Source organism: Triticum urartu, chromosome 6A, assembly GCF_056163025.1.
Source record: "Triticum urartu cultivar PI428250 chromosome 6A, HENAU_Tu73, whole genome shotgun sequence".
In the NCBI taxonomy this organism is placed as follows: Eukaryota; Viridiplantae; Streptophyta; class Magnoliopsida; order Poales; family Poaceae; genus Triticum; species Triticum urartu.
Window position 1 is genome coordinate 310,494,902 of NC_141878.1, and position 10,664 is coordinate 310,505,565.

The following is a 10,664-nucleotide window of genomic DNA, read 5'->3' on the forward strand; positions in this document are numbered from 1 at the left end:
GTCCTGGAAGCACCGCTGGGTGCCAGGACTGCTGCTGGAGCAACACCAGATGTTATGAACGTCTGGCAGAGCAAAGCTGATGAATACTCGATAGTTCAGTGTGCCATGCTTTACGGCTTAGAATCGGGACTTCAACGATGTTTTGAACGTCATGGAGCATATGAGATGTTCCAGGAGTTGAAGTTAATATTTCAAGCAAATGCCCGGATTGAGAGATATGAAGTCTCCAATAAGTTCTATAGCTGCAAGATGGAGGAAAACAGTTCTGTCAATGAGCATATACTCAAAATGTCTGGGTATAATAATCACTTGATTCAATTGGGAGTTAATCTTCCGGATGATTGCGTCATTGACAGAATTCTCCAATCACTGCCACCAAGCTACAAGAGCTTCATGATGAACTATAATATGCAAGGGATGAACAAGACTATTCCCGAGCTCTTCGCAATGCTGAAAGCTGCGGAGGTAGAAATCAAGAAGGAGCATCAAGTGTTGATGGTTAACAAGACCACCCGTTTCAAGAAAAAGGGCAAAGGGAAGAAGAAGGGGAACTTCAAGAAGAACAGCAAGCAAGTTGCTGCTCAGGAGAAGAAACCCAAGTCTGGACCTAAGCCTGAAACTGAGTGCTTCTACTGCAAGCAGACTGGTCACTGGAAGCGGAACTGCCCCAAGTATTTGGCGGATAAGAAGGATGGCAAGGCGAACAAAGGTATATGTGATATACATGTTATTGATGTGTACCTTACTAGAGCTCGCAGTAGCACCTGGGTATTTGATACTGGTTCTGTTGCTAATATTTGCAACTCGAAACAGGGACTACAGAATAAGCGGGCACTGGCAAAGGACGAGGTGACGATGCGCGTGGGAAACGGTTCCAAAGTCGATGTGATCGCGGTCGGCACGCTACCTCTACATCTACCTTCGGGATTAATATTAGACCTAAATAATTGTTATTTGGTGCCAGCGTTGAGCATGAACATTATATCTGGATCTTGTTTGATGCGAGACGGTTATTCATTTAAATCAGAGAATAATGGTTGTTCTATTTATATGAGTAATATCTTTTATGGTCATGCACCTTTGAAGAGTGGTCTATTTTTGATGAATCTCGATAGTAGTGATACACATATTCATAATGTTGAAGCCAAAAGATGCAGAGTTGATAATGAAAGTGCAACTTATTTGTGGCACTGTCGTTTAGGTCATATCGGTGTAAAGCGCATGAAGAAACTCCATACTGATGGAATTTTGGAACCACTTGATTATGAATCACTTGGTACTTGCGAACTGTGCCTCATGGGCAAGATGACTAAAACACCGTTCTCCGGTACTATGGAGAGAGCAACAGATTTGTTGGAAATCATACATACCGATGTATGTGGTCCGATGAATATTGAGGCTCGTGGCGGATATCGTTATTTTCTCACCTTCACAGATGACTTAAGCAGATATGGGTATATCTACTTAATGAAACATAAGTCTGAAACATTTGAAAAGTTCAAAGAATTTCAGAGTGAAATTGAAAATCATCGTAACAAGAAAATAAAGTTTCTACGATCTGATCATGGAGAAGAATATTTGAGTTACGAGTTTGGTGTACATTTGAAAAATTGTGGAATAGTTTCGCAACTCATGCCACCCGGAACACCACAGCGTAATGGTGTGTCCGAACGTCGTAATCGTACTTTACTAGATATGGTGCGATCTATGATGTCTCTTACTGGTTTACCGCTATCGTTTTGGGGTTATGCTTTAGAGATGGCCGCATTCACATTAAATAGGGCACCATCAAAATCTGTTGAGACGACGCCTTATGAACTATGGTTTGGCAAGAAACCAAAGTTGTCGTTTCTTAAAGTTTGGGGCTGCGATGCTTATGTGAAAAAGCTTCAACCTGATAAGCTCGAACCCAAATCGGAGAAATGTGTCTTCATAGGATACCCAAAGGAGACTGTTGGGTACACCTTCTATCACAGATCCGAAGGCAAGACATTCGTTGCTAAGAATGGATCCTTTCTAGAGAAGGAGTTTCTCTCGAAAGAAGTGAGTGGGAGGAAAGTAGAACTTGACGAGGTAACTGTACCTGCTCCTTTATTGGAAAGTAGTACATCACAGAAAACTGTTTCTGCGACACCTACACCAATAAATGAGGAAGCTAATGATGATGGTCATGAAACTTCAGATCAAGATACTACTGAACCTCGTAGATCAACCAGAGTAAGATCCGCGCCAGAGTGGTACGGAAATCCTGTTCTGGAAATCATGCTACTAGATCATGATGAACCTACGAACTATGAAGAAGCGATGGTGAGCCCAGATTCCGCAAAGTGGCTTGAAGCCATGAAATCTGAGATGGGATCCATGTATGAGAACAAATTATGGACTTTGGTTGACTTGCCCGATGATCGGCAAGCAATTGAGAATAAATGGATCTTCAAGAAGAAGACTGACGCTGATGGTAATGTTACTGTCTACAAAGCTCGACTTGTCGCGAAAGGTTTTCGGCAAGTTCAAGGGATTGACTACAATGAGACCTTCTCACCCATAGCGATGCTTAAGTCCGTCCGAATCATGTTAGCAATTGCCGCATTTTATGATTATGAAATTTGGCAAATGGATGTCAAAACTGCATTCCTGAATGGATTTCTGGAAGAAGAGTTGTATATGATGCAACCAGAAGGTTTTGTCGATCCAAAAGGAGCTAACAAAGTGTGCAAGCTCCAGCGATCCATTTATGGTCTGGTGCAAGCCTCTCTGAGTTGGAATAAACGCTTTGATAGTGTGATCAAAGCATTTGGTTTTATACAGACTTTCAGAGAAGCCTGTATTTACAAGAAAGTGAGTGGGAGCTCTGTAGCATTTCTGATATTATATGTGGATGACATATTACTAATTGGAAATGATATAGAATTTCTGGATAGCATAAAGGGATACTTGAATAAGAGTTTTTCAATGAAAGACCTCGGTGAAGTTGATTACATATTAGGCATAAAGATCTATAGAGATAGATCAAAACGCTTAATTGGACTTTCACAAACAACATACCTTGAATTTTTTTTGAAGAAGTTCAAAATGGATCAAGCAAAGAAAGGATTCTTGCCTGTGTTACAAGGTGTGAAATTGAGTAAGACTCAATGCCCGACCACTGCAGAAGATAGAGAGAATATGAAAGATGTTCCTTATACATCAGCGATAGGATCTATCATGTATGCAATGCTGTGTACCAGACCTGATGTGTGCCTTGCTATAAGTCTAGCGGGGAGGTACCAAAGTAATCCAGGAGTGGATCACTGGACAGCGGTCAAGAACATCCTGAAATACCTGAAAAGGACTAAGGATATGTTTCTCGTATATGGAGGTGACAAAGAGCTCGTCGTAAATGGTTACGTTGATGCAAGCTTTGACACTGATCCGGACGATTGTAAATCGCAAACCGGATACGTGTTTACATTAAACGGTGGAGCTGTCAGTTGGTGCAGTTCTAAACAAAGCGTCGTAGCGGGATCTACATGTGAAACGGAATACATAGCTGCTTCGGAAGTAGCGAACGAAGGAGTCTGGATGAAGGAGTTCATATCCGATCTAGGTGTCATACCTAGTGCATCGGGTCCAATGAAAATCTTTTGTGACAATACTGGTGCAATTGCCTTGGCAAAGGAATCCAGATTTCACAAGAGAACCAAGCACATCAAGAGACGCTTCAATTCCATCCGGGATCTAGTCCAGGTGGGAGACATAGAGATTTGCAAGATACATACGGATCTGAATGTTGCAGACCCGTTGACTAAGCCTCTACCACGAGCAAAACATGATTAGCACCAAGGTTCCATGGGTGTTAGAATCATTACAGTGTAATCTAGATTATTGACTCTAGTGCAAGTGGGAGACTGAAGGAAATATCCCCTAGAGGCAATAATAAAGTTATTATTTATTTCCTTATAATCATGATAAAAGGTTTATTATTCATGCTAGAATTGTATTAACCAGAAACATAATACATGTGTGAATACATAGACAAACAACGTGTCACTAGTATGCCTCTACTTGACTAGCTTGTTAATCAAAGATGGTTATGTTTCCTAACCATGAACAATGAGTTTTTATTTGATTAACGGGATCACATCATTAAGAGAATGATCTGATTGACATGACCCATTCCATTAGCTTAGCACCCGATCGTTAGTATGTTGCTATTGCTTTCTTCATGACTTATACATGTTCCTATAACTATGAGATTATGCAACTCCCGTTTACCGGAGGAACACTTTGGGTACTACCAAACGTCACAACATAACTGGGTGATTATAAAGGAGTACTATAGGTGTCTCCAAAGGTACATGTTGGGTTGGCGTATTTCGAGATTAGGATTTGTCACTCCGATTGTCGGAGAGGTATCTCTAGGGCCCTCTCGGTAATGCACATCACATAAGCCTTGCAAGCATTGCAACTAATGAGTTGGTTGCGGGATGATGTATTACGGACGAGTAAAGAGACTTGCCGGCAACGAGATTGAACTAGGTATGGGATACCGACGATCGAATCTCGGGCAAGTAACATACCGATGACAAAGGGAACAACGCATGTTGTTATGCGGTCTGACCGATAAAGATCTTCGTAGAATATGTAGGAGCCAATATGGGCATCTAGGTCCCGCTATTGGTTATTGACCAGAGACATGTCTCGGTCATGTCTACATTGTTCTCGAACCCGTAGGGTCCGCACGCTTAAGGTTACGATGTCAGTTATATTATGAGTTTAGGCATTTTGATGTACCGAAGGTTGTTCGGAGTCCCGGATGTGATCACGGACATGACGAGGAGTCTCGAAATGGTCGAGACGTAAATATTGATATATTGGAAGCCTATGTTTGGGTATCGGAAGTGTTCCGGGTGAAATCGGGATTTTACCGGAGTACCGGGAAGGTTACCGGAACCCCCCGGGAGCTAAATGGGCCATGATGGGCCTTAGTGGAAAAGAGAAGAGGCAGCCCTACATGGGCTGCGTGCCTCCCCCTTCCCCTAGTCCTATTAGGACTAGGAGAGGTGGCCGGCCCCCTCTCTCTCTTTTTCCCCCCCGCGAATCCTATTCCAACTAGGATTGGGGGGGGGGGGGATCCTACTCCCAGAGGGAGTAGGACTCTCCTGGCGCGCCACACCTTGGCCGGCCAGCCTCCCCCGCTCTAGTCCTTTATATATTGAGGTAGAGGCACCCTAGAACACACAAGTTGATCCATGTGATCTATTCCTTAGCCGTGTGCGGTGCCCCAGCCACCATATTCCTCGATAATACTGTAGCGGAGTTTAGGCGAAGCCCTGCTGCTGTAGTGCATCAAGATCGTCACCACGCCGTCGTGCTGACGGAACTCTTCCCCGACACTTTGCTGGATCGGAGTCCGGGGATCGTCATCGAGCTGAACGTGTGCTCGAACTCGGAGGTGCCGTAGTTTAGGTGCTTGATCGGTTGGATCGTGAAGACGTAGGACTACTTCCTCTACGTTGTGTCAACGCTTCCGCAGTCGGTCTGCGAGGGTACGTAGACAACACTCTCCCCTCTCGTTGCTTTGCATCACCATGATCTTGCGTGTGCGTAGGAATTTTTTTGAAATTACTACGATACCCAACATTCCCATCAACAATATGTCATCCACATATAATATTAGAAATGCTACAGAGCTCCCACTCACTTTCTTGTAAATACAGGCTTCTCCAAAAGTCTGTATAAAACCATATGCTTTGATCACACTATCAAAGCGTATATTCCAACTCCGAGATGCTTGCACCAGTCCATAAATGGATCGCTGGAGCTTACACACTTTGTTAGCAACTTTTGGATCGACAAAACCTTCTGGTTGCATCATATACAACTCTTCTTTAAGATATCCATTAAGGAATGCATTTTTGACATCCATTTGCCAAATTTAATAATCATAAAATGTGGCAATTGCTAACATGATTCGGGCGGACTTAAGCATCGCTACAGGTGAGAAGGTCTCATCGTAGAATACTCCTTGAACTTGTCGAAAACCTTTTGCAACTAGTCGAGCTTTGTAGATAGTAACATTACCGTCAGCGTCAGTCTTCTTCTTGAAGATCCATTTATTCTCTATGGCTTGCCGATCATCGGGTAAGTCAACCAAAGTCCACACTTTGTTCTCATACATGGATCCCATCTCAGATTTCATGGCCTCAAGCTCCGGTGAGTTGTAGAACGCCGAGGCTGAAGCAGGACAAGGGAGACAACGTTAACCTGAGTGGGATTCTAATAGCATCTCCAATAGATGAACTAAAATACATAACCACAAAGTGCTAGATGTATACATCAGCTGCTCATCTCTAAACTTAATTGTAGAAACTGAATTTAACTGTCAAAACTGAACTAAACTCTCGAAACTGAATTTTGCTGTCAAAACTGAATTTTACTGTCGAAACTAAATGCACTAGAGGTGAGGCTGCACGTCAGTCGACTGACTTTTTCACCTCTGGTCAGTCGATTTTGCAGCCGTTGGATACGAAATCAAGGGGCTGCAGTTCATCTTCAACCTCCACCCCCTAGAGCCGCCAGCCACCACCGGCCAAACAGCCGCCCTGCCCGCCCCGAAAACACTCCCACCGCCGGTCTGACGCCGCCCCGGCCATCCCTCTAGCCCCCCTCCTCCGTGCCGAGCGTTTTCTCCGGTGATCCCCACGCCACCGCCCCACCACCGCCGGCGAGCACGCCCCCACCCTGAACCCTAAGATAGATATTGGGGTACCTCTCCGGCGAGCCCCCCCTCCCCACTGTGGCTGGTTCTTCCTTAACTCCGGCGAGCACCCCACCCCCTGAAAATTAACTGTCCCAAAAGTCGATTCAGTCGACTGAAGTGTAGATAAATCGGAGCAGCATCACAAGCAAGAGCAAGAGCGATAGCAACAACGCGAGCAAGAGCAAGAGCAAGAGCAGACCAGGCAGGGGACCGAGAGCAAGAGCAGAGCAGCAGCAGCTCCTACTGATGTGGACGTCGCCGCCGAGGGAGCGACACCGTGGAGGAAGTGGCCGACGACGCCGCCATGGATGGACCCACACCGTGTCGGCTCGGGACCGAGCATCGGCAGCACTGTGAGATCGAATCAAGAAGAAAATGTGGCAATTAGTGTACAACCTCTTTGGTGGCGCCGATTAGGCCGTAGCTTCATCCGAGGAAACGGTGATGATGCTCTTCCGGTGGTGCAGGTGAAGACGGCGGTGTGGGAATGGAGGTGGCGCGAACAATGAGGGGAACATCGGGGCAGCTCCTTGGAGGTGGAGGACCGGGTTGCTGAACCGGCGGGATGACCAGATCGACGACGAATCCTCATCCGGTATGGTGGATGAGGGACGTCGAGGTGTTGTTGTGGACGACGTCGTCGGGGAAGAGGCTTCGGCTGGGTGGCGGACAGAGGAGGGTGTGGGGCTTCGCGGGTTTTCCTAGCCTCGGTGTACGAATGGGTGGGCGGATGGGATGGGAGTGGGGAACCATGGCTTAGGGACGTGCTTGTCCGAAATGTGGGGTAAGTTACGAAAGTAGCCCCACCGATTTGAGGCGGTTCTTTTGGTTCAGGGGTATCATGGGCATTTCGCGTGTCGGGATTTCACAGGAGGTGGGAGTTTTCGCGTGCGTTGTAATTTTGGAATAGGAAGGCGCGGGTTGAGATGGAGGGAGTTGTCGGAGCACAACGAGACAAAGATTTATCTTAAATATTTCGGGGTAACAAGGCGCGGGTTGAAGAGGTGGGAGTTTCGCAGCACGATAGACAGAGACGCTAGCTTGAAATTTCGGCATAACAAGGCGGGGCTTAAAATTTCAGGAGAACAAGCTTAACATGTACCAAAAAAAGACAATTTATACTAGTATGATATACTACGTACTATGTGTTTAACACGCACAACGCACACACAAACACCATTTAGACTAGTAAGCTACACGTGCATTGCACGCATGAGATTTGGCAACCAAATTATGAATAAATACCACATTATAGCATGTAAGCTTTGAGTCATATATGCATGATGTAGATGTTCGTTTAATTCTTATAGTTCATTTCATTCAAAATCATCTAGTTTTTATAAGAAAGCTAATCTATTTTAAGATTCATGGAATTGTGCGTTGTAAGGCATAAAGTAAAAACAAATCATGTAGAAAAACATTTGGGAAATTCTGATATGGAAGATTCTGGAACAAAGAAGAAGTGCTTGTGTTTTGAGGTTTGTGCATTATGCTTAAGTTCAACCATAAAGTCTTCTAGATTGTACATGTGGCAAAATCTGGTGGAATCTAGATGATATCCAATGGCCAGTAGTGCTCAAATTTGCCAGCTCTACACCATCGGATTGGCCTCATCCAACGACCATCTTTCAAATTTAAAGTTATCCGCACACTATATAAAAAATACAAAATATAATATATATATAGGGGTATAGATATAGATATGTGATGCGAAAGCCACCGACCATCTCCAATTAGAATAGTGTGTCCATGCACGGATGCAATGTGGCCAAATGATGTCTGCCATCGGTATCTCAAATTCAAACCAGTCTGACCTTGTTCAATGTGTATACATTACAACATGCTCGTTTCCAAACCACACCGCGCAGATCTCCGTTATATTCATGCATGCATGGGTTTCAAACATCATGATCTCTTATTCAAATATTTGAATTCAACTTTACATTGATTATGACCTCACCTAGTCTTTTACACCCACACATTGGTCTTCTCTTTATAATTGTACCACTAACTTTCTCTCGTGCATGCATACACACACACTACCAGTCGGCATTATCCATCGCACACATGCAATCTTGTTCTTCAGGTCGGTCTCCCATGAAGGCACACACACACATCCCCCTCTCCATCATATCGGGCATTCTTTATCTCTCACGTGCATGTGCAACGATCAATGTTCCTCTATGTGTGTGTATATAGCTAGGTCTTTCATAGTTTTCCACATAAACCGATCAATCTATATATCTAGTGAGGTCTCACCCTCTTCCCCACGTCCACATCGATCAATCTATACCTCTCTATATAGGATTACATATATAGCTAATACACCCACATTAATTATATATCCAACACCCCCCTCTCATCATCCATGCCTTCCACTTCATCTCTCAGGTGCGCGCACAATGGCGAAGACAGGGGGCAGCAAGGGCCCTGCCCCCCTAACATCACTATATATCGAGGCTAATATGAATGTGATCATTAGACAATTGCTGGTAAAAATGGTTAAGTAGATGAATTGGCCCTCCTCGTAAAGGATTAGCAATGCTTGGCCCCCTAGCTCATGGGACATTTTTCATGGCTCCGCCACTGCGCGCAACAGCACACGTTCTCGCCCCCTCTCTCTAAATATCGATCTCGCAGTTGTGCACTCCTTCATAGTCTCCCTCCACTCGGCCCCTCGCACCATCTTCTAGCCCCCCACCGGATTTTGCCACATGTACAATCTGGCAGACTCCATGGTTGAACTTAAGCATAATACGCAAATCTCAAAATAACAGTGGTTCTCCTTTGTCCTAGAATCTTCCGTATCATAACTGCCCAAACTTTTTTTCTAGTTGAATTGCCACTATTTGTTTTTAATTTATTCTTTACAACGCACAATTCCATGAATCATAAAATATATTAAGGGCTTCTTTGATTCAAAGGATTCTCGAAGGAATTTTGGAGGATTCTAATCCTTAGGAATTTTTCCTATCTTGGTTGTTTGATTCATAGGATTGTAAACCATAGGAATTTTTCCATATGATTCATTTGCACTAGATTTCATAGGAAACATCCCATCCACTTAGACCTCTTTGAAAGAATTCTGCGTTTTTTCTATGCACAATCAAACACTCGTACCATCCTATAGGATTCAAGACGACATTCCACTCTAATCCCATGTTCTTCCTATTCCCGCGTTTTGGAAATCCTACGAATCAAAGAGGCCCTAGGTTTTTTTTATAAAAACTAATTGATTTTGAATGAGATGAACTATAAGAATTAAACGAAGGTCTACATCAGGAAAATATGACTCAGAGCTTACTTGCTATAGTGTGGTATTTATTCATAATTTGGTTGCAAACTCTGACGCGTGCAATGCACGTGTACCTTACTAGTACTTCGAGTATGTGCAAAAGACAATGGCATGCTACATAGTGTCTCTCTTACAGTTCATGAAGCCACGTGGCACATGTGGAGGCGTTGTCGCGACATCCTTGTGTGGATTGATCAGAGTGACGTGCTGCTAGTTTCAGAAGAATGTACTCATCCTCCCTGAGCCGCACTGGCGGTACATGCACGAAGCGAAGATGTGCACGCACACCACACACGCACTCATTCCCTCGCACGCACACGCGGGTACACGGGCGAACGCTATTTCGTACCAAGATCCACCCCATGTGATAATTTGACGCGTGTAAAGTCCTTCACTTCATTGATGGTCAATTAATACAGCACATGCAAATTGAGTGGACGTGAGGGTGGAAGAAAGACATTACTACTCCACTGCGCGCATGCGAGTAGTTAAATCATGGGTTGCTAGTAGTACTTCCATTGGTCTCCTTCGTATTTTGTGCCAATTTTTGAGAGTAACATAATATTTACGCATCCGAGCAGTGTAGTCTACTTTGAAATTTATGTTCCACGAACTCATAGGGAGCCG